The sequence below is a fragment of the Osmerus mordax genome, chromosome 21, assembly GCF_038355195.1.
Source record: "Osmerus mordax isolate fOsmMor3 chromosome 21, fOsmMor3.pri, whole genome shotgun sequence".
Lineage (NCBI taxonomy): Eukaryota > Metazoa > Chordata > Actinopteri > Osmeriformes > Osmeridae > Osmerus > Osmerus mordax.
In genome coordinates, this window is record NC_090070.1 from 1,226,278 (window position 1) to 1,252,559 (window position 26,282).

The following is a 26,282-nucleotide window of genomic DNA, read 5'->3' on the forward strand; positions in this document are numbered from 1 at the left end:
AGTGGTGGTGGGAGTAGCTGTTGTTTTGGTGGGAGCAGCTGTGGTGGTCGTGGGAGCAACTGCTGTGGTTGTGGGAGCAGCTGTAGTGGTTGTGGGAGCAACTGTTCTTGTGGTGGGAGCAGCTGTAGTGGTCGTGGGAGCAGCTGTTGTTGTCGTGGGAGCAGCTGTAGTGGTCGTGGGAGCAACTGCTGTGGTTGTGGGAGCAGCTGTGGTTGTGGTGGGCGTAGCTGTAGTGGTCGTTGGAGCAACTGTTGTGGTTGTGGGAGCAGCTGTTGTTGTGATCGGAGCAGCTGTAGTGGTCGTGGGAGCAGCTGTTTTTGTGGTGGGAGCAGCTGTAGTGGTTGTGGGAGCAGCTGTACTGGTTGTGGGAGCAACTGTTGTTGTGGTGGGAGCAGCTGTTGTGGTCGTGGGAGCAACTGTTGTGGTTGTTGGAGGAGCTGTTGTGGTTGTGGGAGCAGCTGTTGTTGTGGTGGGAGCAGCTGTAGTGGTCGTGGGAGCAGCTGTTGTTGTGGTGGGCGTAGCTGTAGTGGTCGTGGGAGCAACTGTTGTGGTCGTGGGAGCAGCTGTTGTTTTGATGGGAGCAGCTGTAATGGTCGTGGGAGCAGCTGTTGACGTGATCGGAGCAGCTGTCGTGGTCGTGGGAGCAACTGCTGTGGTTGTGGGAGCAGCTGTGGTTGTGGTGGGCGTAGCTGTAGTGGTCGTTGGAGCAACTGTTGTGGTTGTGGGATCAGCTGTGGTTGTTGTGGGATCAGCTGTGGTTGTTGTGGGATCAGCTGTGGTTGTCGTGGGAGCAGCTGAAGTGGTCGTGGGAGCAACAGCTGTTGTTGAGGGATTAGCTGTAGTGGTCGTGGGAGCAACTGTTGTGGTTGTGGGAGCAGCTGTTTTGGTCGTGGGAGCAACTGTTGTGATTGTGGGAGGAGCTGTTGTGCTTGTGGGAGCAGCTGTTGTTGTGGTGGGAGCAACTGTTGTGGTTGTGGGAGGAGCTGTTGTGGTTGTGGGAGCAGCTGTGGTTGTAGTGGGAGCAATTGTTGTGGTCGTGGGAGCAGCTGTTGTTGTCAGGGGCGCACCTGTTGTGGTTGTGGGAGCAGCTGTTGTTGTGGTGGGAGCAACTGTTTTGGTTGTGGGAATAGCTGTTGTTGCGGTGGCAGCAGCTGTTGTTGTGGTGGGCGCAGCTGTGGTTGTGGTGGGCGTCGCTGTAGTGGTAGTGTGAGCAACTGTTGTTGTTGTGGGATCAGCTGTGGATGTGGTGGGCGTAGCTGTAGTGGTTGTGGGAGCAGCTGTTGTTGTGGTTGGAGCAGCTGTAGTGGTCATAGAAGCAACAGTTGTTGTGGTGGGCGTAGCTGTAGTAGTCGTGGGAGCAACTGTTGTGGTTGTGGGATCAGCTGTTGTCATGATGGGAGCAGCTGTAGTGGTGGTGTGATCAGTTGTGATTGTTGTGGGAGCAGCTGAAGTGGTCGTGGGAGCAGCTGTTGTGGTTGTGGGAGCAACTGTTGTGGTTGTAGGAGCAGCTGTGGTTGTTGTGGGAGCAGCTGAAGGGGTCGTGGGAGCAGCTGCTGTTGTTGAGGGATTAGCTGTAGTGGTCGTGGGAGAAAGTGTTGTGGTTGTGGGAGCAACTGTTGTTGTGGTGCGAGCAGCTGTAGTGGTTGTGGGAGCAACTGTTGTGGTTGTGGGAGCAGCTGTGGTTGTAGTGGGAGCAATTGTTGTGGTCGTGGGAGCAGCTGTTGTTGTCAGGGGCGCACCTGTTGTGGTTGTGGGAGCAGCTGTTGTGGTTGCGGGACCAGCTGTGATGGTTGTGGGAATAGCTGTTGTTGCGGTGGCAGCAGCTGTTGTTGTGGTGGGCGCAGCTGTGGTTGTGGTGGGCGTCGCTGTAGTGGTCGTGTGAGCAACTGTTGTGGTTGTGGGATCAGCTGTTGTCATGATGGGAGCAGCTGTAGTGGTTGTGGGATCAGCTGTGGTTGTTGTGGGAGCAGCTGAAGTGGTCGTGGGAGCAGCTGTTGTGGTTCTGGGAGCAGCTGTGGTTGTGGTGGGCGTAGCTGTAGTGGTTGTGGGAGCAGCTGTTGTTGTGGTGGGAGCAGCTGTAGTGGTCATGGAAGCAACAGTTGTTGTGGTGGGCGTAGCTGTAGTGGTCGTGGGAGCAACTGTTGTGGTTGTGGGATCAGCTGTTGTCACGATGGGAGCAGCTGTAGTGGTTGTGGGATCAGCTGTGGTTGTTGTGGGAGCAGCTGAAGTGGTCGTGGGAGCAGCTGTTGTGGTTGTGGGAGCAGCTGTGGTTGTTGTGGGCGTAGCTGTAGTGGTCGTGGGAGCAGCTGTTGTTGTGGTGGGAGCAGCTGTAGTGGTCATGGGAGCAGCTGTTGTTGTGATAGGCGCAGCTGTAGTGGTCGTGGGAGCAGCTGTTTTTGTGGTGGGAGCAGCTGTAGTGGTTGTGGGAGCAGCTGTACTGGTTGTGGGAGCAACTGTTGTTGTGGTGGGAGCAGCTGTTGTGGTCGTAGGAGCAACTGTTGTGGTTGTGGGAGGAGCTGTTGTGGTTGTGGGAGCAGCTGTTGTTGTGGTAGGAGCAGCTGTAGTGGTCGTGGGAGCAGCTGTTGTTGTGGTGGGCGTAGCTGTAGTGGTCGTGGGAGCAACTGTTGTGGTCGTGGGAGCAGCTGTTGTTTTGATGGGAGCAGCTGTAATGGTCGTGGTCGCAGCTGTTGTCGTGATCGGAGCAGCTGCAGTGGTCGTGGGAGCAGCTGTTGTTGTGGTGGGAGCAGCTGTCGTGGTCGTGGGAGCAACTGCTGTTGTTGAGGGATTAACTGTAGTGGTCGTGGGAGCAACTGTTGTGATTGTGGGAGGAGCTGTTGTGGTTGTGGGAGCAGCTGTTGTTGTGGTGGGAGCAACTGTTGTGGTTGTGGGAGGAGCTGTTGTGGTTGCGGGAGCAGCTGTGGTTGTAGTGGGAGCAATTGTTGTGGTCGTGGGAGCAGCTGTTGTTGTCAGGGGCGCACCTGTTGTGGTTGTGGGAGCAGCTGTTGTGGTTGTGGGACCAGCTGTGATGGTTGTGGGAATAGCTGTTGTTGCGGTGCCAGCAGCTGTTGTTGTGGTGGGCGCAGCTGTGGTTGTGGTGGGCGTCGCTGTAGTGGTAGTGTGAGCAACTGTTGTTGTTGTGGGAGCAGCTGTGGTTGTGGTGGGCGTAGCTGTAGTGGTTGTGGGAGCAGCTGTTGTTGTGGTGGGAGCAGCTGTAGTGGTCATAGAAGCAACAGTTGTTGTGGTGGGCGTAGCTGTAGTGGTCGTGGGAGCAACTGTTGTGGTTGTGGGATCAGCTGTTGTCATGATGGGAGCAGCTGTAGTGGTGGTGTGATCGGTTGTGATTGTTGTGGGAGCAGCTGAAGTGGTCGTGGGAGCAGCTGTTGTGGTTGTGGGAATAGCTGTTGTTGCGGTGGCAGCAGCTGTTGTTGTGGTGGGCGCAGCTGTGGTTGTGGTGGGCGCAGCTGTGGTTGTGGTGGGCGTCGCTGTAGTGGTCGTGTGAGAAACTGTTGTGGTTGTGGGAGCAGCTGTGGTTGTGGTGGGCGTAGCTGTAGTGGTTGTGGGAGCAGCTGTTGTGGTTATGGGATCAGCTGTGGTTGTTGTGCGAGCAGCTGATGTTGAGGTGGGAGCAGCTGTAGGGGTCTTGGGAGCAGCAGTTGTGGTCATGGGAGCAACTGTTGTGGTTGTGGGAGCAGCTGTGGTTGTGGTGGGAGCAGCTGTAGTGGTCGTGGGAGCAGCTGTAGTGGTCGTGGGAGCAGCTGATGTTGTGGTGGGAGCAGCTGTAGGGTTCGTGGGAGCAGCTGTTGTCGTGATGGGAGCAGCTGCATTGGTCGTGGGAGCAGCTGTTATGGTTGTGGGAGCAGCTGTGGTTGTAGTGGGAGCAGCTGTAGTGGTCGTGGGAGCAGCTGTTGTGGTTGTGGGAGCAGCTGTGGTTGTTGTGGGCGTAGCTGTAGTGGTGGTGGGAGTAGCTGTTGTTTTGGTGGGAGCAGCTGTGGTGGTCGTGGGAGCAACTGCTGTGGTTGTGGGAGCAGCTGTAGTGGTTGTGGGAGCAACTGTTCTTGTGGTGGGAGCAGCTGTAGTGGTCGTGGGAGCAGCTGTTGTTGTCGTGGGAGCAGCTGTAGTGGTCGTGGGAGCAACTGCTGTGGTTGTGGGAGCAGCTGTGGTTGTGGTGGGCGTAGCTGTAGTGGTCGTTGGAGCAACTGTTGTGGTTGTGGGAGCAGCTGTTGTTGTGATCGGAGCAGCTGTAGTGGTCGTGGGAGCAGCTGTTTTTGTGGTGGGAGCAGCTGTAGTGGTTGTGGGAGCAGCTGTACTGGTTGTGGGAGCAACTGTTGTTGTGGTGGGAGCAGCTGTTGTGGTCGTGGGAGCAACTGTTGTGGTTGTTGGAGGAGCTGTTGTGGTTGTGGGAGCAGCTGTTGTTGTGGTGGGAGCAGCTGTAGTGGTCGTGGGAGCAGCTGTTGTTGTGGTGGGCGTAGCTGTAGTGGTCGTGGGAGCAACTGTTGTGGTCGTGGGAGCAGCTGTTGTTTTGATGGGAGCAGCTGTAATGGTCGTGGGAGCAGCTGTTGACGTGATCGGAGCAGCTGTCGTGGTCGTGGGAGCAACTGCTGTGGTTGTGGGAGCAGCTGTGGTTGTGGTGGGCGTAGCTGTAGTGGTCGTTGGAGCAACTGTTGTGGTTGTGGGATCAGCTGTGGTTGTTGTGGGATCAGCTGTGGTTGTTGTGGGATCAGCTGTGGTTGTCGTGGGAGCAGCTGAAGTGGTCGTGGGAGCAACAGCTGTTGTTGAGGGATTAGCTGTAGTGGTCGTGGGAGCAACTGTTGTGGTTGTGGGAGCAGCTGTTTTGGTCGTGGGAGCAACTGTTGTGATTGTGGGAGGAGCTGTTGTGCTTGTGGGAGCAGCTGTTGTTGTGGTGGGAGCAACTGTTGTGGTTGTGGGAGGAGCTGTTGTGGTTGTGGGAGCAGCTGTGGTTGTAGTGGGAGCAATTGTTGTGGTCGTGGGAGCAGCTGTTGTTGTCAGGGGCGCACCTGTTGTGGTTGTGGGAGCAGCTGTTGTTGTGGTGGGAGCAACTGTTTTGGTTGTGGGAATAGCTGTTGTTGCGGTGGCAGCAGCTGTTGTTGTGGTGGGCGCAGCTGTGGTTGTGGTGGGCGTCGCTGTAGTGGTAGTGTGAGCAACTGTTGTTGTTGTGGGATCAGCTGTGGATGTGGTGGGCGTAGCTGTAGTGGTTGTGGGAGCAGCTGTTGTTGTGGTTGGAGCAGCTGTAGTGGTCATAGAAGCAACAGTTGTTGTGGTGGGCGTAGCTGTAGTGGTCGTGGGAGCAACTGTTGTGGTTGTGGGATCAGCTGTTGTCATGATGGGAGCAGCTGTAGTGGTGGTGTGATCAGTTGTGATTGTTGTGGGAGCAGCTGAAGTGGTCGTGGGAGCAGCTGTTGTGGTTGTGGGAGCAACTGTTGTGGTTGTAGGAGCAGCTGTGGTTGTTGTGGGAGCAGCTGAAGGGGTCGTGGGAGCAGCTGCTGTTGTTGAGGGATTAGCTGTAGTGGTCGTGGGAGAAAGTGTTGTGGTTGTGGGAGCAACTGTTGTTGTGGTGCGAGCAGCTGTAGTGGTTGTGGGAGCAGCTGTTGTGGTTGCGGGACCAGCTGTGATGGTTGTGGGAATAGCTGTTGTTGCGGTGGCAGCAGCTGTTGTTGTGGTGGGCGCAGCTGTGGTTGTGGTGGGCGTCGCTGTAGTGGTCGTGTGAGCAACTGTTGTGGTTGTGGGATCAGCTGTTGTCATGATGGGAGCAGCTGTAGTGGTTGTGGGATCAGCTGTGGTTGTTGTGGGAGCAGCTGAAGTGGTCGTGGGAGCAGCTGTTGTGGTTCTGGGAGCAGCTGTGGTTGTGGTGGGCGTAGCTGTAGTGGTTGTGGGAGCAGCTGTTGTTGTGGTGGGAGCAGCTGTAGTGGTCATGGAAGCAACAGTTGTTGTGGTGGGCGTAGCTGTAGTGGTCGTGGGAGCAACTGTTGTGGTTGTGGGATCAGCTGTTGTCATGATGGGAGCAGCTGTAGTGGTTGTGGGATCAGCTGTGGTTGTTGTGGGAGCAGCTGAAGTGGTCGTGGGAGCAGCTGTTGTGGTTGTGGGAGCAGCTGTTGTTGTTGTGGGCGTAGCTGTAGTGGTCGTGGGAGCAGCTGTTGTTGTGGTGGGAGCAGCTGTAGTGGTCATGGGAGCAGCTGTTGTTGTGATAGGCGCAGCTGTAGTGGTCGTGGGAGCAGCTGTTTTTGTGGTGGGAGCAGCTGTAGTGGTTGTGGGAGCAGCTGTACTGGTTGTGGGAGCAACTGTTGTTGTGGTGGGAGCAGCTGTTGTGGTCGTAGGAGCAACTGTTGTGGTTGTGGGAGGAGCTGTTGTGGTTGTGGGAGCAGCTGTTGTTGTGGTAGGAGCAGCTGTAGTGGTCGTGGGAGCAGCTGTTGTTGTGGTGGGCGTAGCTGTAGTGGTCGTGGGAGCAACTGTTGTGGTCGTGGGAGCAGCTGTTGTTTTGATGGGAGCAGCTGTAATGGTCGTGGTCGCAGCTGTTGTCGTGATCGGAGCAGCTGCAGTGGTCGTGGTTGCAGCTGTTGTTGTGGTGGGAGCAGCTGTCGTGGTCGTGGGAGCAACTGCTGTGGTTGTGGGAGCAGCTGTGGTTGTGGTGGGCGTAGCTGTAGTGGTCGTTGGAGCAAATGTAGTGGTTGTGGGATCAGCTGTGGTTGTTGTGGGATCAGCTGTGGTTGTTGTGGGAGCAGCTGAAGTTGTCGTGGGAGCAGCTGAAGTGGTCGTGGGAGCAACTGCTGTTGTTGAGGGATTAGCTGTAGTGGTCATGGGAGCAACTGTTGTGGTTGTGGGAGCAGCTGTTTTGGTCGTGGGAGCAACTGTTGTGATTGTGGGAGGAGCTGTTGTGGTTGTGGGAGCAGCTGTTGTTGTGGTGGGAGCAACTGTTGTGGTTGTGGGAGGAGCTGTTGTGGTTGTGGGAGCACCTGTTGTTGTGGTGGGAGCAGCTGTAGTGGTCGTGGGAGCAACTGTTGTGGTTGTGGGATTAGCTGTAGTGGTTGTGGGAGCAACTGTTCTTGTGGTGGGAGCAGCTGTAGTGGTCGTGGGAGTAGCTGTTGTTGTCGTGGGAGCAGCTGTAGTGGTCGTGGGAGCAACTGCTGTGGTTGTGGGAGCAGCTGTAGTGGTTGTGTGAGCAACTGTTCTTGTGGTGGGAGCAGCTGTAGTGGTCGTGGGAGCAGCTGTTGTGGTTGTGGGAGCAGCTGTGGTTGTTGTGGGCGTAGCTGTAGTGGTGGTGGGAGTAGCTGTTGTTTTGGTGGGAGCAGCTGTAGTGGTCGTGGGAGCAACTGCTGTGGTTGTGGGAGCAGCTGTAGTGGTTGTGGGAGCAACTGTTCTTGTGGTGGGAGCAGCTGTAGTGGTCGTGGGAGCAGCTGTTGTTGTCGTGGGAGCAGCTGTAGTGGTCGTGGGAGCAACTGCTGTGGTTGTGGGAGCAGCTGTGGTTGTGGTGGGCGTAGCTGTAGTGGTCGTTGGAGCAACTGTTGTGGTTGTGGGAGCAGCTGTTGTTGTGATCGGAGCAGCTGTAGTGGTCGTGGGAGCAGCTGTTTTTGTGGTGGGATTAGCTGTAGTGGTTGTGGGAGCAGCTGTACTGGTTGTGGGAGCAACTGTTCTTGTGGTGGGAGCAGCTGTTGTGGTCGTGGGAGCAACTGTTGTGGTTGTTGGAGGAGCTGTTGTGGTTGTTGGAGCAGCTGTTGTTGTGGTGGGAGCAGCTGTAGTGGTCGTGGGAGCAGCTGTTGTTGTGGTGGGCGTAGCTGTAGTGGTCGTGGGAGCAACTGTTGTGGTCGTGGGAGCAGCTGTTGTTTTTATGGGAGCAGCTGTAATGGTCGTGGGAGCAGCTGTTGCCGTGATCGGAGCAGCTGCAGTGGTCGTGGTAGCAGCTGTAGTTGTGGTGGGAGCAACTGTCGTGGTCGTGGGAGCAACTGCTCTGGTTGTGGGAGCAGCTGTGGTTGTGGTGGGCGTAGCTGTAGTTGTCGTTGGAGCAACTGTTGTGGTTGTGGGATCAGCTGTGGTTGTTGTGGGATCAGCTGTGGTTGTTGTGGGAGCAACTGAAGTGGTCGTGGGAGCAACTGCTGTTGTTGAGGGATTAGCTGTAGTGGTCGTGGGAGCAACTGTTGTGGTTGTGGGAGGAGCTGTTGTGGTTGTGGGAGCAGCTGTTGTTGTGGTGGGAGCAACTGTTGTGGTTGTGGGAATAGCTGTTGTTGCGGTGGCAGCAGCTGTTGTTGTGGTGGGCGCAGCTGTGGTTGTGGTGGGCGTCGCTGTAGTGGTAGTGTGAGCAACTGTTGTTGTTGTGGGATCAGCTGTGGTTGTGGTGGGCGTAGCTGTAGTGGTTGTGGGAGCAGCTGTTGTTGTGGTTGGAGCAGCTGTAGTGGTCATAGAAGCAACAGTTGTTGTGGTGGGCGTAGCTGTAGTGGTCGTGGGAGCAACTGTTGTGGTTGTGGGATCAGCTGTTGTCATGATGGGAGCAGCTGTAGTGGTGGTGTGATCAGTTGTGATTGTTGTGGGAGCAGCTGAAGTGGTCGTGGGAGCAGCTGTTGTGGTTGTGGGAGCAACTGTTGTGGTTGTAGGAGCTGCTGTGGTTGTTGTGGGAGCAGCTGAAGGGGTCGTGGGAGCAGCTGCTGTTGTTGAGGGATTAGCTGTAGTGGTCGTGGGAGAAAGTGTTGTGGTTGTGGGAGCAACTGTTGTTGTGGTGCGAGCAGCTGTAGTGGTTGTGGGAGCAACTGTTGTGGTTGTGGGAGCAGCTGTGGTTGTAGTGGGAGCAATTGTTGTGGTCGTGGGAGCAGCTGTTGTTGTCAGGGGCGCACCTGTTGTGGTTGTGGGAGCAGCTGTTGTGGTTGTGGGACCAGCTGTGATGGTTGTGGGAATAGCTGTTGTTGCGGTGGCAGCAGCTGTTGTTGTGGTGGGCGCAGCTGTGGTTGTGGTGGGCGTCGCTGTAGTGGTCGTGTGAGCAACTGTTGTGGTTGTGGGATCAGCTGTTGTCATGATGGGAGCAGCTGTAGTGGTTGTGGGATCAGCTGTGGTTGTTGTGGGAGCAGCTGAAGTGGTCGTGGGAGCAGTTTTTGTGGTTCTGGGAGCAGCTGGGGTTGTGGTGGGCGTAGCTGTAGTGGTTGTGGGAGCAGCTGTTGTTGTGGTGGGAGCAGCTGTAGTGGTCATGGAAGCAACAGTTGTTGTGGTGGGCGTAGCTGTAGTGGTCGTGGGAGCAACTGTTGTGGTTGTGGGATCAGCTGTTGTCATGATGGGAGCAGCTGTAGTGGTTGTGGGATCAGCTGTGGTTGTTGTGGGAGCAGCTGAAGTGGTCGTGGGAGCAGCTGTTGTGGTTGTGGGAGCAGCTGTGGTTGTTGTGGGCGTAGCTGTAGTGGTCGTGGGAGCAGCTGTTGTTGTGGTGGGAGCAGCTGTAGTGGTCATGGGAGCAGCTGTTGTTGTGATAGGAGCAGCTGTAGTGGTCGTGGGAGCAGCTGTTTTTGTGGTGGGAGCAGCTGTAGTGGTTGTGGGAGCAGCTGTACTGGTTGTGGGAGCAACTGTTGTTGTGGAGGGAGCAGCTGTTGTGGTCGTAGGAGCAACTGTTGTGGTTGTGGGAGGAGCTGTTGTGGTTGTGGGAGCAGCTGTTGTTGTGGTAGGAGCAGCTGTAGTGGTCGTGGGAGCAGCTGTTGTTGTGGTGGGCGTAGCTGTAGTGGTCGTGGGAGCAACTGTTGTGGTCGTGGGAGCAGCTGTTGTTTTGATGGGAGCAGCTGTAATGGTCGTGGTCGCAGCTGTTGTCGTGATCGGAGCAGCTGCAGTGGTCGTGGGAGCAGCTGTTGTTGTGGTGGGAGCAGCTGTCGTGGTCGTGGGAGCAACTGCTGTGGTTGTGGGAGCAGCTGTGGTTGTGGTGGGCGTAGCTGTAGTGGTCGTTGGAGCAAATGTTGTGGTTGTGGGATCAGCTGTGGTTGTTGTGGGATCAGCTGTGGTTGTTGTGGGTGCAGCTGAAGTTGTCGTGGGAGCAGCTGAAGTGGTCGTGGGAGCAACTGCTGTTGTTGAGGGATTAGCTGTAGTGGTCGTGGGAGCAACTGTTGTGGTTGTGGGAGCAGCTGTTTTGGTCGTGGGAGCAACTGTTGTGATTGTGGGAGGAGCTGTTGTGGTTGTGGGAGCAGCTGTTGTTGTGGTGGGAGCAACTGTTGTGGTTGTGGGAGGAGCTGTTGTGGTTGTGGGAGCAGCTGTTGTTGTGGTGGGAGCAGCTGTAGTGGTCGTGGGAGCAACTGTTGTGGTTGTGGGATTAGCTGTAGTGGTTGTGGGAGCAACTGTTCCTGTGGTGGGAGCAGCTGTAGTGGTCGTGGGAGCAGCTGTTGTTGTCGTGGGAGCAGCTGTAGTGGTCGTGGGAGCAACTGCTGTGGTTGTGGGAGCAGCTGTAGTGGTTGTGTGAGCAACTGTTCTTGTGGTGGGAGCAGCTGTAGTGGTCGTGGGAGCAGCTGTTGTGGTTGTGGGAGCAGCTGTGGTTGTTGTGGGCGTAGCTGTAGTGGTGGTGGGAGTAGCTGTTGTTTTGGTGGGAGCAGCTGTAGTGGTCGTGGGAGCAACTGCTGTGGTTGTGGGAGCAGCTGTAGTGGTTGTGGGAGCAACTGTTCTTGTGGTGGGAGCAGCTGTAGTGGTCGTGGGAGCAGCTGTTGTTGTCGTGGGAGCAGCTGTAGTGGTCGTGGGAGCAACTGCTGTGGTTGTGGGAGCAGCTGTGGTTGTGGTGGGCGTAGCTGTAGTGGTCGTTGGAGCAACTGTTGTGGTTGTGGGAGCAGCTGTTGTTGTGATCGGAGCAGCTGTAGTGGTCGTGGGAGCAGCTGTTTTTGTGGTGGGAGCAGCTGTAGTGGTTGTGGGAGCAGCTGTACTGGTTGTGGGAGCAACTGTTGTTGTGGTGGGAGCAGCTGTTGTGGTAGTGGGAGCAACTGTTGTGGTTGTTGGAGGAGCTGTTGTGGTTGTGGGAGCAGCTGTTGTTGTGGTGGGAGCAGCTGTAGTGGTCGTGGGAGCAGCTGTTGTTGTGGTGGGCGTAGCTGTAGTGGTCGTGGGAGCAACTGTTGTGGTCGTGGGAGCAGCTGTTGTTTTTATGGGAGCAGCTGTAATGGTCGTGGGAGCAGCTGTTGCCGTGATCGGAGCAGCTGCAGTGGTCGTGGTAGCAGCTGTAGTTGTGGTGGGAGCAACTGTCGTGGTTGTGGGAGCAACTGCTCTGGTTGTGGGAGCAGCTGTGGTTGTGGTGGGCGTAGCTGTAGTTGTCGTTGGAGCAACTGTTGTGGTTGTGGGATCAGCTGTGGTTGTTGTGGGATCAGCTGTGGTTGTTGTGGGAGCAACTGAAGTGGTCGTGGGAGCAACTGCTGTTGTTGAGGGATTAGCTGTAGTGGTCGTGGGAGCAACTGTTGTGGTTGTGGGAGGAGCTGTTGTGGTTGTGGGAGCAGCTGTTGTTGTGGTGGGAGCAACTGTTGTGGTTGTGGGAGGAGCTGTTGTGGTTGTGGGAGCAGCTGTTGTTGTGGTGGGAGCAGCTGTAGTGGTCTTGGAAGCAACAGTTGTTGTGGTGGGCGTAGCTGTAGTGGTCGTGGGAGCAACTGTTGTGGTTGTGGGATCAGCTGTTGTCATGATGGGAGCAGCTGTAGTGGTTGTGGGATCAGTTGTGGTTGTTGTGGGAGCAGCTGAAGTGGTCGTGGGAGCAGCTGTTGTGGTTGTGGGAGCAGCTGTGGTTGTTGTGGGCGTAGCTGTAGTGGTGGTGGGAGTAGCTGTTGTTTTGGTGGGAGCAGCTGTAGTGGTCGTGGGAGCAGCTGTTGTTGTTGTGGGAGCAGCTGTAGTGGTTGTGGGAGCAACTGTTGTGGTTGTGGGAGCAGCTGTGGTTGTAGTGGGAGCAATTGTTGTGGTCGTGGGAGCAGCTGTTGTTGTCAGGGGCGCACTTGTTGTGGTTGTGGGAGCAGCTGTTGTGGTTGTGGGACCAGCTGTGATGGTTGTGGGAATAGCTGTTGTTGCGGTGGCAGCAGCTGTTGTTGTGGTGGGCGCAGCTGTGATTGAGGTGGGCGTCGCTGTTTTGGTCGTTTGAGCAACTGTTGTCGTGATGGGAGCAGCTGTTGTGGTTGTGGGATCAGCTGTGGTTGTTTTGGGATCAGCTGTGGTTGTTGTGGGAGCAGCTGAAGTTGTCGTGGGAGCAGCTGAAGGGGTCGTGGGAGCAGCTGCTGTTGTTGAGGGATTAGCTGTAGTGGTCGTGGGAGCAACTGTTGTTGTCAGGGGTGCACCTGTTGTGGTTGTGGGAGCAGCTGTTGTGGTTGTGGGACCAGCTGTGATGGTTGTGGGAATAGCTGTTGTTGCGGTGGCAGCAGCTGTTGTTGTCGTGGGCGCAGCTGTGGTTGTGGTGGGCGTCGCTGTAGTGGTCGTGTGAGCAGCTGTTGTTGTGGTGGGAGCAGCTGAAGGGGTCGTGGGAGCAGCTGCTGTTGTAGAGGGATTAGCTGTAGTGGTCGTGGGAGCAAGTGTTGTGGTTGTGGGAGCAGCTGTAGTGGTTGTGGGAGCAACTGTTGTGGTTGTGGGAGTAGCTGTAGTGGTTGTGGGAGCAACTGTTGTGGTTGTGGGTGCAGCTGTGGTTGTAGTGGGAGCAATTGTTGTGGTCGTGGGAGCAGCTGTTGTTGTCAGGGGCGCACCTGTTGCGGTTGTGGGAGCAGCTGTTGTGGTTGTGGGACCAGCTGTGATGGTTGTGGGAATAGCTGTTGTTGCGGTGGCAGCAGCTGTTGTTGTGGTGGGCGCAGCTGTGGTTGTGGTGGGCGTCGCTGTAGTGGTCGTGTGAGCAACTGTTGTGGTTGTGGGAGCAGCTGTGGTTGTGGTGGGCGTAGCTGTAGTGGTTGTGGGAGCAGCTGTTGTGGTTATGGGATCAGCTGTGGTTGTTGTGGGATCAGCTGTGGTTGTTGTGGGAGCAGCTGTGGTTGTTGTGGGAGCAGCTGTTGTGGTTGTGGGACCAGCTGTGATGGTTGTGGGAATAGCTGTTGTTGCGGTGGCAGCAGCTGTTGTTGTGGTGGGCGCAGCTGTGGATGTGGTGGGCGTCGCTGTAGTGGTAGTGTGAGCAACTGTTGCTGTTGTGGGAGCAGCTGTGGTTGTGGTGGGCGTAGCTGTAGTGGTTGTGGGAGCAGCTGTTGTTGTGGTGGGAGCAGCTGTAGTGGTCATAGAAGCAACAGTTGTTGTGGTGGGCGTAGCTGTAGTGGTCGTGGGAGCCACTGTTGTGGTTGTGGGATCAGCTGTTGTCATGATGGGAGCAGCTGTAGTGGTGGTGTGATCGGTTGTGATTGTTGTGGGAGCAGCTGAAGTGGTCGTGGGAGCAGCTGTTGTGGTTGTGGGAATAGCTGTTGTTGCGGTGGCAGCAGCTGTTGTTGTGGTGGGCGCAGCTGTGGTTGTGGTGGGCGTCGCTGTAGTGGTCGTGTGAGCAACTGTTGTGGTTGTGGGAGCAGCTGTGGTTGTGGTGGGCGTAGCTGTAGTGGTTGTGGGAGCAGCTGTTGTGGTTATGGGATCAGCTGTGGTTGTTGTGCGAGCAGCTGATGTTGAGGTGGGAGCAGCTGTAGGGGTCTTGGGAGCAGCAGTTGTGGTCATGGGAGCAACTGTTGTGGTTGTGGGAGCAGCTGTGGTTGTGGTGGGAGCAGCTGTAGTGGTCGTGGGAGCAGCTGTAGTGGTCGTGGGAGCAGCTGATGTTGTGGTGGGAGCAGCTGTAGGGTTCGTGGGAGCAGCTGTTGTCGTGATGGGAGCAGCTGCAGTGGTCGTGGGAGCAGCTGTTATGGTTGTGGGAGCAGCTGTGGTTGTAGTGGGAGCAGCTGTAGTGGTCGTGGGAGCAGCTGTTGTTGTTGAGGGAATAGCTGTCGTGGTGGTGTGGGCAGCAGTTGTTGTGGTGGCAGCAGCTGTAGTGGTCGTGGGAGCAACTGCTGTGGTTGTGGTAGCAGCTGTAGTGGTTGTGGGAGCAACTGTTCTTGTGGTGGGAGCAACTGTAGTGGTCGTTGCAGCAGCTGTTGTTGTCGTGGGAGCAGCTGTAGTGGTCGTGGGAGCAACTGCTGTGGTTGTGGGAGCAGCTGTGGTGGTTGTGGGAATAGCTGTTGTTGCGGTGGCAGCAGCTGTTGTTGTGGTGGGCGCAGCTGTGGTTGTGGTGGGCGTCGCTGTAGTGGTCGTGTGAGCAACTGTTGTGGTTGTGGGATCAGCTGTTGTTATGAAGGGAGCAGCTGTAGTGGTTGTGGGATCAGCTGTGGTTGTTGTGGGAGCAGCTGAAGTGGTCGTGGGAGCAGCTGTTGTGGTTCTGGGAGCAGCTGTGGTTGTGGTGGGCGTAGCTGTAGTGGTTGTGGGAGAAGCTGTTGTTGTGGTGGGAGCAGCTGTAGTGGTCATGGAAGCAACAGTTGTTGTGGTGGGCGTAGCTGTAGTGGTCGTGGGAGCAACTGTTGTGGTTGTGGGATCAGCTGTTGTCATGATGGGAGCAGCTGTAGTGGTTATGGGATCAGCTGTGGTTGTTGTGGGCGTAGCTGTAGTGGTCGTGGGAGCAGCTGTTGTTGTGGTGGGAGCAGCTGTAGTGGTCATGGGAGCAGCTGTTGTTGTGATAGGGGCAGCTGTAGTGGTCGTGGGAGCAGCTGTTTTTGTGGTGGGAGCAGCTGTAGTGGTTGTGGGAGCAGCTGTACTGGTTGTGGGAGCAGCTGTTGTTGTGGTAGGAGCAGCTGTAGTGGTCGTGGGAGCAGCTGTTGTGGTCGTGGGAGCTGCTGTTGTTTTGATGGGAGCAGCTGTAATGGTCGTGGGATCAGCTGTGGTTGTTGTGGGATCAGCTGTGGTTGTTGTGGGAGCAGCTGAAGTTGTCGTGGGAGCAGCTGAAGTGGTCGTGGGAGCAACTGCTGTTGTTGAGGGATTAGCTGTAGTGGTCGTGGGAGCAACTGTTGTGGTTGTGGGAGCAGCTGTCTTGGTCGTGGGAGCAACTGTTGTGATTGTGGGAGGAGCTGTTGTGGTTGTGGGAGCAGCTGTTGTTGTGGTGGGAGCAACTGTTGTGGTTGTGGGAGGAGCTGTTGTGGTTGTGGGAGCAGCTGTTGTTGTGGTGGGAGCAGCTGTAGTGGTCGTGGGAGCAGCTGTTGTTTTGGTGGGCGTAGCTGTAGTGGTCGTGGGAGCAGCTGTTGTGATCGTAGGAGCAGCTGTTGTTTTGATGGGAGCAGCTGTTGTCGTGATCGAAGCAACTGCAGTGGTCATGGGAGCAGCTGAAGCTGTTGTGGGACCAGCTGTAGTGGTTGTGGGAGCAGCTGTTGTGGTCGTGGGAGCAGCTGTTGTTGTTGTGGGAGCAGCTGTAGTGGTGGTGGGGGCAGCTGTTGTTGTGGTGGGAGCAGCTTTCGTGGTCGTGGGAGCAACTGCTGTGGTTGTGGAAGCAACACTTGTTGTGGTGGGCGTAGCTGTAGTGGTCGTGGGAGCAACTGTTGTGGTTGTGGGATCAGCTTTTGTCATGATGGGAGCAGCTGTAGTGGTTGTGGGATCAGCTGTGGTTGTTGTGGGAGCAGCTGAAGTGGTCGTGGGAGCAGCTGTTGTGGTTGTGGGAGCAGCTGTGGCTGTTGTAGGCGTAGCTGTAGTGGTCGTGGGAGCAGCTGTTGTTGTGGTGGGAGCAGCTGTAGTGCTCATGGGAGCAACTGTTGTTGTGATAGGAGCAGCTGTAGTGGTCATGGAAGCAACAGTTGTTGTGGTGGGCGTAGCTGTAGTGGTCGTGGGAGCAACTGTTGTGGTTGTGGGATCAGCTGTTGTCATGATGGGAGCAGCTGTAGTGGTCGTGGAAGCAACAGTTGTTGTGGTGGGCGTAGCTGTAGTGGTCATGGGAGCAGCTGTTGTTGTGATAGGAGCAGCTGTAGTGGTCGTGGGAGCAGCTGTTTTTATAGTGGGAGCAGCTGTAGTGGTTGTGGAAGCAGCTGTACTGGTTGTGGGAGCAACTGTTGTTGTGGTGGGAGCAGCTGTTGTGGTCGTGGGAGCAGCTGTTGTGGTTGTGGGAGGAGCTGTTGTGGTTGTGGGAGCAGCTGTTGTTGTGGTGGGAGCAGCTGTAGTGGTCGTGGGAGCAGCTGTTGTTGTGGTGGGCGTAGCTGTAGTGGTCTTGGGAGCAACTGTTGTGGTCGTGGGAGCAGCTGTTGTTTTGATGGGAGCAGCTGTAATGGTCGTGGGAGCAGCTGTTGTCGTGATCGGAGCAGCTGTCGTGGTCGTGGGAGCAACTGCTGTGGTTGTGGGAGCAGCTGTGGTTGTGGTGGGCGTAGCTGTAGTGGTCGTTGGAGCAACTGTTGTGGTTGTGGGATCAGCTGTAGTGGTCGTGGGAGCAACTGTTGTGGTTGTGGGAGCAGCTGTTTTGGTCGTGGGAGCAACTGTTGTGATTGTGGGAGGAGCTGTTGTGGTTGTGGGAGCAGCTGTTGTTGAGGTGGGAGCAACTGTTGTGGTTGTGGGAGGAGCTGTTGTGGTTGTGGGAGCAGCTGTGGTTGTAGTGGGAGCAATTGTTGTGGTCGTGGGAGCAGCTGTTGTTGTCAGGGGCGCACCTGTTGTGGTTGTGGGAGCAGCTGTTGTGGTTGTGGGACCAGCTGTGATGGTTGTGGGAATAGCTGTTGTTGCGGTGGCAGCAGCTGTTGTTGTGGTGGGCGCAGCTGTGGTTGTGGTGGGCGTCGCTGTATTGGTAGTGTGAGCAACTGTTGTTGTTGTGGGAGCAGCTGTGGTTGTGGTGGGCGTAGCTGTAGTGGTTGTGGGAGCAGCTGTTGTTGTGGTGGGAGCAGCTGTAGTGGTCATAGAAGCAACAGTTGTTGTGGTGGGCGTAGCTGTAGTGGTCGTGGGAGCAACTGTTGTGGTTGTGGGATCAGCTGTTGTCATGATGGGAGCAGCTGTAGTGGTGGTGTGATCAGTTGTGATTGTTGTGGGAGCAGCTGAAGTGGTCGTGGGAGCAGCTGTTGTGGTTGTGGGAGCAACTGTTGTGGTTGTAGGAGCAGCTGTGGTTGTTGTGGGAGCAGCTGAAGGGGTCGTGGGAGCAGCTGCTGTTGTTGAGGGATTAGCTGTAGTGGTCGTGGGAGAAAGTGTTGTGGTTGTGGGAGCAACTGTTGTTGTGGTGCGAGCAGCTGTAGTGGTTGTGGGAGCAACTGTTGTGGTTGTGGGAGCAGCTGTGGTTGTAGTGGGAGCAATTGTTGTGGTCGTGGGAGCAGCTGTTGTTGTCAGGGGTGCACCTGTTGTGGTTGTGGGAGCAGCTGTTGTGGTTGTGGGACCAGCTGTGATGGTTGTGGGAATAGCTGTTGTTGCGGTGGCAGCAGCTGTTGTTGTGGTGGGCGCAGCTGTGGTTGTGGTGGGCGTCGCTGTAGTGGTCGTGTGAGCAACTGTTGTGGTTGTGGGATCAGCTGTTGTCATGATGGGAGCAGCTGTAGTGGTTGTGGGAGCAGCTGTGGTTGTTGTGGGAGCAGCTGAAGTGGTCGTGGGAGCAGCTGTTGTGGTTCTGGGAGCTGCTGTGGTTGTGGTGGGCGTAGCTGTAGTGGTTGTGGGAGCAGCTGTGGTTGTTGTGGAAGCAGCTGAAGTGGTCGTGGGAGCAGCTGTTGTGGTTCTGGGAGCAGCTGTGGTTGTGGTGGGCGTAGCTGTAGTGGTTGTGGGAGCAGCTGTTGTTGTGGTGGGAGCAGCTGTAGTGGTCATGGAAGCAACAGTTGTTGTGGTGGGCGTAGCTGTAGTGGTCGTGGGAGCAACTGTTGTGGTTGTGGGATCAGCTGTTGTCATGATGGGAGCAGCTGTAGTGGTTGTGGGATCAGCTGTGGTTGTTGTGGGAGCAGCTGAAGTGGTCGTGGGAGCAGCTGTTGTGGTTGTGGGAGCAGCTGTGGTTGTTGTGGGCGTAGCTGTAGTGGTCGTGGGAGCAGCTGTTGTTGTGGTGGGAGCAGCTGTAGTGGTCATGGGAGCAGCTGTTGTTGTGATAGGAGCAGCTGTAGTGGTCGTGGGAGCAGCTGTTTTTGTGGTGGGAGCAGCTGTAGTGGTTGTGGGAGCAGCTGTACTGGTTGTGGGAGCAACTGTTGTTGTGGTGGGAGCAGCTGTTGTGGTCGTAGGAGCAACTGTTGTGGTTGTGGGAGGAGCTGTTGTGGTTGTGGGAGCAGCTGTTGTTGTGGTAGGAGCAGCTGTAGTGGTCGTGGGAGCAGCTGTTGTTGTCGTGGGAGCAGCTGTAGTGGTCGTGGGAGCAACTGCTGTGGTTGTGGGAGCAGCTGTAGTGGTTGTGTGAGCAACTGTTCTTGTGGTGGGAGCAGCTGTAGTGGTCGTGGGAGCAGCTGTTGTGGTTGTGGGAGCAGCTGTGGTTGTTGTGGGCGTAGCTGTAGTGGTGGTGGGAGTAGCTGTTGTTTTGGTGGGAGCAGCTGTAGTGGTCGTGGGAGCAACTGCTGTGGTTGTGGGTGCAGCTGTAGTGGTTGTGGGAGCAACTGTTCTTGTGGTGGGAGCAGCTGTAGTGGTCGTGGGAGCAGCTGTTGTTGTCGTGGGAGCAGCTGTAGTGGTCGTGGGAGCAACTGCTGTGGTTGTGGGAGCAGCTGTGGTTGTGGTGGGCGTAGCTGTAGTGGTCGTTGGAGCAACTGTTGTGGTTGTGGGAGCAGCTGTTGTTGTGATCGGAGCAGCTGTAGTGGTCGTGGGAGCAGCTGTTTTTGTGGTGGGAGCAGCTGTTGTTGTGGTGGGCGTAGCTGTAGTGGTCGTGGGAGCAACTGTTGTGGTCGTGGGAGCAGCTGTTGTTTTTATGGGAGCAGCTGTAATGGTCGTGGGAGCAGCTGTTGCCGTGATCGGAGCAGCTGCAGTGGTCGTGGTAGCAGCTGTAGTTGTGGTGGGAGCAACTGTCGTGGTCGTGGGAGCAACTGCTGTGGTTGTGGGAGCAGCTGTGGTTGTGGTGGGCGTAGCTGTAGTTGTCGTTGGAGCAACTGTTGTGGTTGTGGGATCAGCTGTGGTTGTTGTGGGATCAGCTGTGGTTGTTGTGGGAGCAACTGAAGTGGTCGTGGGAGCAACTGCTGTTGTTGAGGGATTAGCTGTAGTGGTCGTGGGAGCAACTGTTGTGGTTGTGGGAGGAGCTGTTGTGGTTGTGGGAGCAGCTGTTGTTGTGGTGGGAGCAACTGTTGTAGTTGTGGGAGGAGCTGTTGTGGTTGTGGGAGCAGCTGTTGTTGTGGTGGGAGCAGCTGTAGTGGTCTTGGAAGCAACAGTTGTTGTGGTGGGCGTAGCTGTAGTGGTCGTGGGAGCAACTGTTGTGGTTGTGGGATCAGCTGTTGTCATGATGGGAGCAGCTGTAGTGGTTGTGGGATCAGTTGTGGTTGTTGTGGGAGCAGCTGAAGTGGTCGTGGGAGCAGCTGTTGTGGTTGTGGGAGCAGCTGTGGTTGTTGTGGGCGTAGCTGTAGTGGTGGTGGGAGTGGCTGTTGTTTTGGTGGGAGCAGCTGTAGTGGTCGTGGGAGCAGCTGTTGTTGTTGTGGGAGCAGCTGTAGTGGTTGTGGGAGCAACTGTTGTGGTTGTGGGAGCAGCTGTGGTTGTAGTGGGAGCAATTGTTGTGGTCGTGGGAGCAGCTGTTGTTGTCAGGGGCGCACTTGTTGTGGTTGTGGGAGCAGCTGTTGTGGTTGTGGGACCAGCTGTGATGGTTGTGGGAATAGCTGTTGTTGCGGTGGCAGCAGCTGTTGTTGTGGTGGGCGCAGCTGTGGTTGAGGTGGGCGTCGCTGTAGTGGTCGTTTGAGCAACTGTTGTCGTGATGGGAGCAGCTGTTGTGGTTGTGGGATCAGCTGTGGTTATTTTGGGATCAGCTGTGGTTGTTGTGGGAGCAGCTGAAGTTGTCGTGGGAGCAGCTGAAGGGGTCGTGGGAGCAGCTGCTGTTGTTGAGGGATTAGCTGTAGTGGTCGTGGGAGCAACTGTTGTTGTCAGGGGTGCACATGTTGTGGTTGTGGGAGCAGCTGTTGTGGTTGTGGGACCAGCTGTGATGGTTGTGGGAATAGCTGTTGTTGCGGTGGCAGCAGCTGTTGTTGTCGTGGGCGCAGCTGTGGTTGTGGTGGGCGTCGCTGTAGTGGTCGTGTGAGCAGCTGTTGTTGTGGTGGGAGCAGCTGAAGGGGTCGTGGGAGCAGCTGCTGTTGTAGAGGGATTGGCTGTAGTGGTCGTGGGAGCAAGTGTTGTGGTTGTGGGAGCAGCTGTAGTGGTTGTGGGAGCAACTGTTGTGGTTGTGGGAGTAGCTGTAGTGGTTGTGGGAGCAACTGTTGTGGTTGTGGGAGCAGCTGTGGTTGTAGTGGGAGCAATTGTTGTGGTCGTTGGAGCAGCTGTTGTTGTCAGGGGCGCACCTGTTGTGGTTTTGGGAGCAGCTGTGATGGTTGTGGGAATAGCTGTTGTTGCGGTGGCATCAGCTGTTGTTGTGGTGGGCGCAGCTGTGGTTGTGGTGGGCGTCGCTGTAGTGGTCGTGTGAGCAACTGTTGTGGTTGTGGGAGCAGCTGTGGTTGTGGTGGGCGAAGCTGTAGTGGTTGTGGGAGCAGCTGTTGTGGTTATGGGATCAGCTGTGGTTGTTGTGCGAGCAGCTGATGTTGAGGTGGGAGCAGCTGTAGGGGTCTTGGGAGCAGCAGTTGTGGTCATGGGAGCAACTGATGTGGTTGTGGGAGCAGCTGTGGTTGTGGTGGGAGCAGCTGTAGTGGTCGTGGGAGCAGCTGTAGTGGTCGTGGGAGCAGCTGATGTTGTGGTGGGAGCAGCTGAAGGGTTCGTGGGAGCAGCTGTTGTCGTGATGGGAGCAGCTGCAGTGGTCGTGGGAGCAGCTGTTATGGTTGTGGGAGCAGCTGTGGTTGTAGTGGGAGCAGCTGTAGTGGTCGTGGGAGCAGCTGTTGTTGTTGTGGGAATAGCTGTCGTGTTGGTGTGGGCAGCTGTTGTTGTGGTGGCAGCAGCTGTAGTGGTCGTGGGAGCAACTGCTGTGGTTGTGGGAGCAGCTGTAGTGGTTGTGGGAGCAACTGTTCTTGTGGTGGGAGCAACTGTAGTGGTAGTTGCAGCAGCTGTTGTTGTCGTGGGAGCAGCTGTAGTGGTCGTGGGAGCAACTGCTGTGGTTGTGGGAGCAGCTGTGGTTGTGGTTGGAGCAGCTGTAGTGGTCGTAGGAGTAGCTGTAGTGGTCGTGGGAGCAGCTGATGTTGTGGTGGGAGCAGCTGTAGGGTTCGTTGGAGCAGCTGTTGTCGTGATGGGAGCAGCTGCAGTGGTCGTGGGAGCAGCTGTTGTTCTGGTGGGAGCAGCTGTAGTGGTCGTGGGAGCAGCTGTAGTGGTCGTGGGAGCAACTGTTGTGGTTGTGGGAGCAGCTGTTGTGGTTATGGGATCAGCTGTGGTTGTTGTGCGAGCAGCTGATGTTGAGGTGGGAGCAGCTGTAGGGGTCTTGGGAGCAGCAGTTGTGGTCATGGGAGCAACTGATGTGGTTGTGGGAGCAGCTGTGGTTGTGGTGGGAGCAGCTGTAGTGGTCGTGGGAGCAGCTGTAGTGGTCGTGGGAGCAGCTGATGTTGTGGTGGGAGCAGCTGAAGGGTTCGTGGGAGCAGCTGTTGTCGTGATGGGAGCAGCTGCAGTGGTCGTGGGAGCAGCTGTTATGGTTGTGGGAGCAGCTGTGGTTGTAGTGGGAGCAGCTGTAGTGGTCGTGGGAGCAGCTGTTGTTGTTGTGGGAATAGCTGTCGTGTTGGTGTGGGCAGCTGTTGTTGTGGTGGCAGCAGCTGTAGTGGTCGTGGGAGCAACTGCTGTGGTTGTGGGAGCAGCTGTAGTGGTTGTGGGAGCAACTGTTCTTGTGGTGGGAGCAACTGTAGTGGTAGTTGCAGCAGCTGTTGTTGTCGTGGGAGCAGCTGTAGTGGTCGTGGGAGCAACTGCTGTGGTTGTGGGAGCAGCTGTGGTTGTGGTTGGAGCAGCTGTAGTGGTCGTAGGAGTAGCTGTAGTGGTCGTGGGAGCAGCTGATGTTGTGGTGGGAGCAGCTGTAGGGTTCGTTGGAGCAGCTGTTGTCGTGATGGGAGCAGCTGCAGTGGTCGTGGGAGCAGCTGTTGTTCTGGTGGGAGCAGCTGTAGTGGTCGTGGGAGCAGCTGTAGTGGTCGTGGGAGCAACTGTTGTGGTTGTGGGAGCAGCTGTTGTGGTTATGGGATCAGCTGTGGTTGTTGTGCGAGCAGCTGATGTTGAGGTGGGAGCAGCTGTAGGGGTCTTGGGAGCAGCAGTTGTGGTCATGGGAGCAACTGATGTGGTTGTGGGAGCAGCTGTGGTTGTGGTGGGAGCAGCTGTAGTGGTCGTGGGAGCAGCTGTAGTGGTCGTGGGAGCAGCTGATGTTGTGGTGGGAGCAGCTGAAGGGTTCGTGGGAGCAGCTGTTGTCGTGATGGGAGCAGCTGCAGTGGTCGTGGGAGCAGCTGTTATGGTTGTGGGAGCAGCTGTGGTTGTAGTGGGAGCAGCTGTAGTGGTCGTGGGAGCAGCTGTTGTTGTTGTGGGAATAGCTGTCGTGTTGGTGTGGGCAGCTGTTGTTGTGGTGGCAGCAGCTGTAGTGGTCGTGGGAGCAACTGCTGTGGTTGTGGGAGCAGCTGTAGTGGTTGTGGGAGCAACTGTTCTTGTGGTGGGAGCAACTGTAGTGGTAGTTGCAGCAGCTGTTGTTGTCGTGGGAGCAGCTGTAGTGGTCGTGGGAGCAACTGCTGTGGTTGTGGGAGCAGCTGTGGTTGTGGTTGGAGCAGCTGTAGTGGTCGTAGGAGTAGCTGTAGTGGTCGTGGGAGCAGCTGATGTTGTGGTGGGAGCAGCTGTAGGGTTCGTTGGAGCAGCTGTTGTCGTGATGGGAGCAGCTGCAGTGGTCGTGGGAGCAGCTGTTGTTCTGGTGGGAGCAGCTGTAGTGGTCGTGGGAGCAGCTGTAGTGGTCGTGGGAGCAACTGTTGTGGTTGTGGGAGCAGCTGTGGTTGTGGTGGGCGTAGCTGTAGTGGTCGTGGGAGCAGCTGTTGTTGTTCTGGGAGCAGCTGTAGTGGTTGTGGGAGCAACTGTTGTGGTTGTGGGAGCAGCTGTGGTTGTAGTGGGAGCAATTGTTGTGGTCGTGGGAGCAGCTGTTGTTGTCAGGGGCGCACTTGTTGTGGTTGTGGGAGAAGCTGTTGTGGTTGTGGGACCAGCTGTGATGGTTGTGGGAATAGCTGTTGTTGCGGTGGCAGCAGCTGTTGTTGTGGTGGGCGCAGCTGTGGTTGTGGTGGGCGTAGCTGTAGTGGTCGTTGGAGCAACTGTTGTGGTTGTGGGATCAGCTGTGGTTGTTTTGGGATCAGCTGTGGTTGTTTTGGGAGCAGCTGAAGTTGTCGTGGGAGCAGCTGCTGTTGTTGAGGGATTAGCTGTAGTGGTCGTGGGAGCAAGTGTTGTGGTTGTGGGAGCAGCTGTAGTGGTGGTGGGAGCAGCTGTTGTTGTGGTGGGAGCAGCTGTAGTGGTTGTGGGAGCAACTGTTGTGGTTGTGGGAGCAGCTGTGGTTGTAGTGGGAGCAATTGTTGTGGTCGTGGGAGCAGCTGTTGTTGTCAGGGGTGCACCTGTTGTGGTTGTGGGAGCAGCTGTTGTGGTTGTGGGACCAGCTGTGATGGTTGTGGGAATAGCTGTTGTTGCGGTGGCAGCAGCTGTTGTTGTCGTGGGCGCAGCTGTGGTTGTGGTGGGCGTCGCTGTAGTGGTCGTGTGAGCAGCTGTTGTTGTGGTGGGAGCAGCTGAAGGGGTCATGGGAGCAGCTGCTGTTGTAGAGGGATTAGCTGTAGTGGTCGTGGGAGCAAGTGTTGTGGTTGTGGGAGCAGCTGTAGTGGTTGTGGGAGCAACTGTTGTGGTTGTGGGAGTAGCTGTAGTGGTTGTGGGAGCAACTGTTGTGGTTGTGGGAGCAGCTGTGGTTGTAGTGGGAGCAATTGTTGTGGTCGTTGGAGCAGCTGTTGTTGTCAGGGGCGCACCTGTTGTGGTTGCGGGAGCAGCTGTGATGGTTGTGGGAATAGCTGTTGTTGCGGTGGCAGCAGCTGTTGTTGTGGTGGGCGCAGCTGTGGTTGTGGTGGGCGTCGCTGTAGTGGTCGTGTGAGCAACTGTTGTGGTTGTGGGAGCAGCTGTGGTTGTGGTGGGCGAAGCTGTAGTGGTTGTGGGAGCAGCGGTTGTGGTTATGGGATCAGCTGTGGTTGTTGTGCGAGCAGCTGATGTTGAGGTTGGAGCAGCTGTAGGGGTCTTGGGAGCAGCAGTTGTGGTCATGGGAGCAACTGATGTGGTTGTGGGAGCAGCTGTGGTTGTGGTGGGAGCAGCTGTAGTGGTCGTGGGAGCAGCTGTAGTGGTCGTGGGAGCAGCTGATGTTGTGGTGGGAGCAGCTGAAGGGTTCGTGGGAGCAGCTGTTGTCGTGATGGGAGCAGCTGCAGTGGTCGTGGGAGCAGCTGTTATGGTTGTGGGAGCAGCTGTGGTTGTAGTGGGAGCAGCTGTAGTGGTCGTGGGAGCAGCTGTTGTTGTTGTGGGAATAGCTGTCGTGGTTGTGGGAGCAACTGTTCTTGTGGTGGGAGCAACTGTAGTGGTCGTTGCAGCAGCTGTTGTTGTCGTGGGAGCAGCTGTAGTGGTCGTGGGAGCAACTGCTGTGGTTGTGGGAGCAGCTGTGGTTGTAGTGGGAGCAGCTGTAGTGGTCGTGGGAGCAGCTGTTGTTGTTGTGGGAATAGCTGTCGTGGTGGTGTGGGCAGCTGTTGTTGTGGTGGCAGCAGCTGTAGTGGTCGTGGGAGCAACTGCTGTGGTTGTGGGAGCAGCTGTGGTTGTGGTTGGAGCAGCTGTAGTGGTCGTTGGAGTAGCTGTAGTGGTCGTGGGAGCAGCTGATGTTGTGGTGGGAGCAGCTGTTGTCGTGATGGGAGCAGCTGCAGTGGTCGTGGGAGCAGCTGCTGTGGTTGTGGGAGCAGCTGTGGTTGTGGTTGGAGCAGCTGTAGTGGTTGTGGGAGCAACTGATGTTGTGGTGGGAGCAGCTGTAGGGTTCGTTGGAGCAGCTGTTGTTGTGATGGGAGCAGCTGCAGTGGTCGTGGGAGCAGCTGTTGTTCTGGTGGGAGCAGCTGTAGTGGTCGTGGGAGCAGCTGTAGTGGTCGTGGGAGCAACTGTTGTGGTTGTGGGAGCAGCTGTGGTTGTGGTGGGCGTAGCTGTAGTGGTCGTGGGAGCAGCTGTTGTTGTTGTGGGAATAGCTGTCGTGGTGGTGTGGGCAGCAGCAGCTGTAGTGGTCGTGGGAGCAACTGCTGTGGTTGTGGGAGCAGCTGTAGTGGTTGTGGGAGCAACTGTTCTTGTGGTGGGAACAGCTGTAGTGGTTGTGGGAGCAACTGTTGTGGTTGTGGGTGCAGCTGTGGTTGTAGTGGGAGCAATTGTTGTGGTCGTTGGAGCAGCTGTTGTTGTCAGGGGCGCACCTGTTGTGGTTGTGGGAGCAGCTGTTGTGGTTGTGGGACCAGCTGTGATGGTTGTGGGAATAGCTGTTGTTGCGGTGGCAGCAGCTGTTGTTGTGGTGGGCGCAGCTGTGGTTGTGGTGGGCGTCGCTGTAGTGGTCGTGTGAGCAACTGTTGTGGTTGTGGGAGCAGCTGTGGTTGTGGTGGGAGTAGCTGTAGTGGTCGTGGGAGCAACTGTTGTGGTTGTGGGAGCAACTGTGGTTGTAGTGGGAGCAGCTGTAGTGGTCGTGGGAGCAGCTGTAGTGGTCATGGGAGCAGCTTTTGTTGTGATAGGAGCAGCTGTACTGGTCGTGGGAGCAACTGTTGTGGTTGTGGGAGCATCTCTAGTGGTTGTGGGAGCAGCTGTAGTGGTCGTGGGAGCAGCTGTTGTCGTGATGGGAGCAGCTGCAGTGGTCGTGGGAGCAGCTGTTGTGGTTGTGGGACCAGCTGTGATGGTTGTGGGAATAGCTGTTGTTGCGGTGGCAGCAGCTGTTGTTGTGGTGGGCGCAGCTGTGGTTGTGGTGGGCGTCGCTGTAGTGGTCGTGTGAGCAACTGTTGTGGTTGTGGGAGCAGCTGTGGTTGTGGTGGGAGTAGCTGTAGTGGTCGTGGGAGCAACTGCTGTGGTCGTGGGAGCAGCTGATGTTGTGGTGGGAGCAGCTGTAGGGTTCGTTGGAGCAGCTGTTGTCGTGATGGGAGCAGCTGCAGTGGTCGTGGGAGCAGCTGCTGTGGTTGTGGGAGCAGCTGTGGTTGTGGTTGGAGCAGCTGTAGTGGTCGTTGGAGTAGCTGTAGTGGTCGTGGGAGCAGCTGATGTTGTGGTGGGAGCAGCTGTAGGGTTCGTTGGAGCAGCTGTTGTTGTGATGGGAGCAGCTGCAGTGGTCGTGGGAGCAGCTGTTGTTCTGGTGGGAGCAGCTGTAGTGGTCGTGGGAGCAGCTGTAGTGG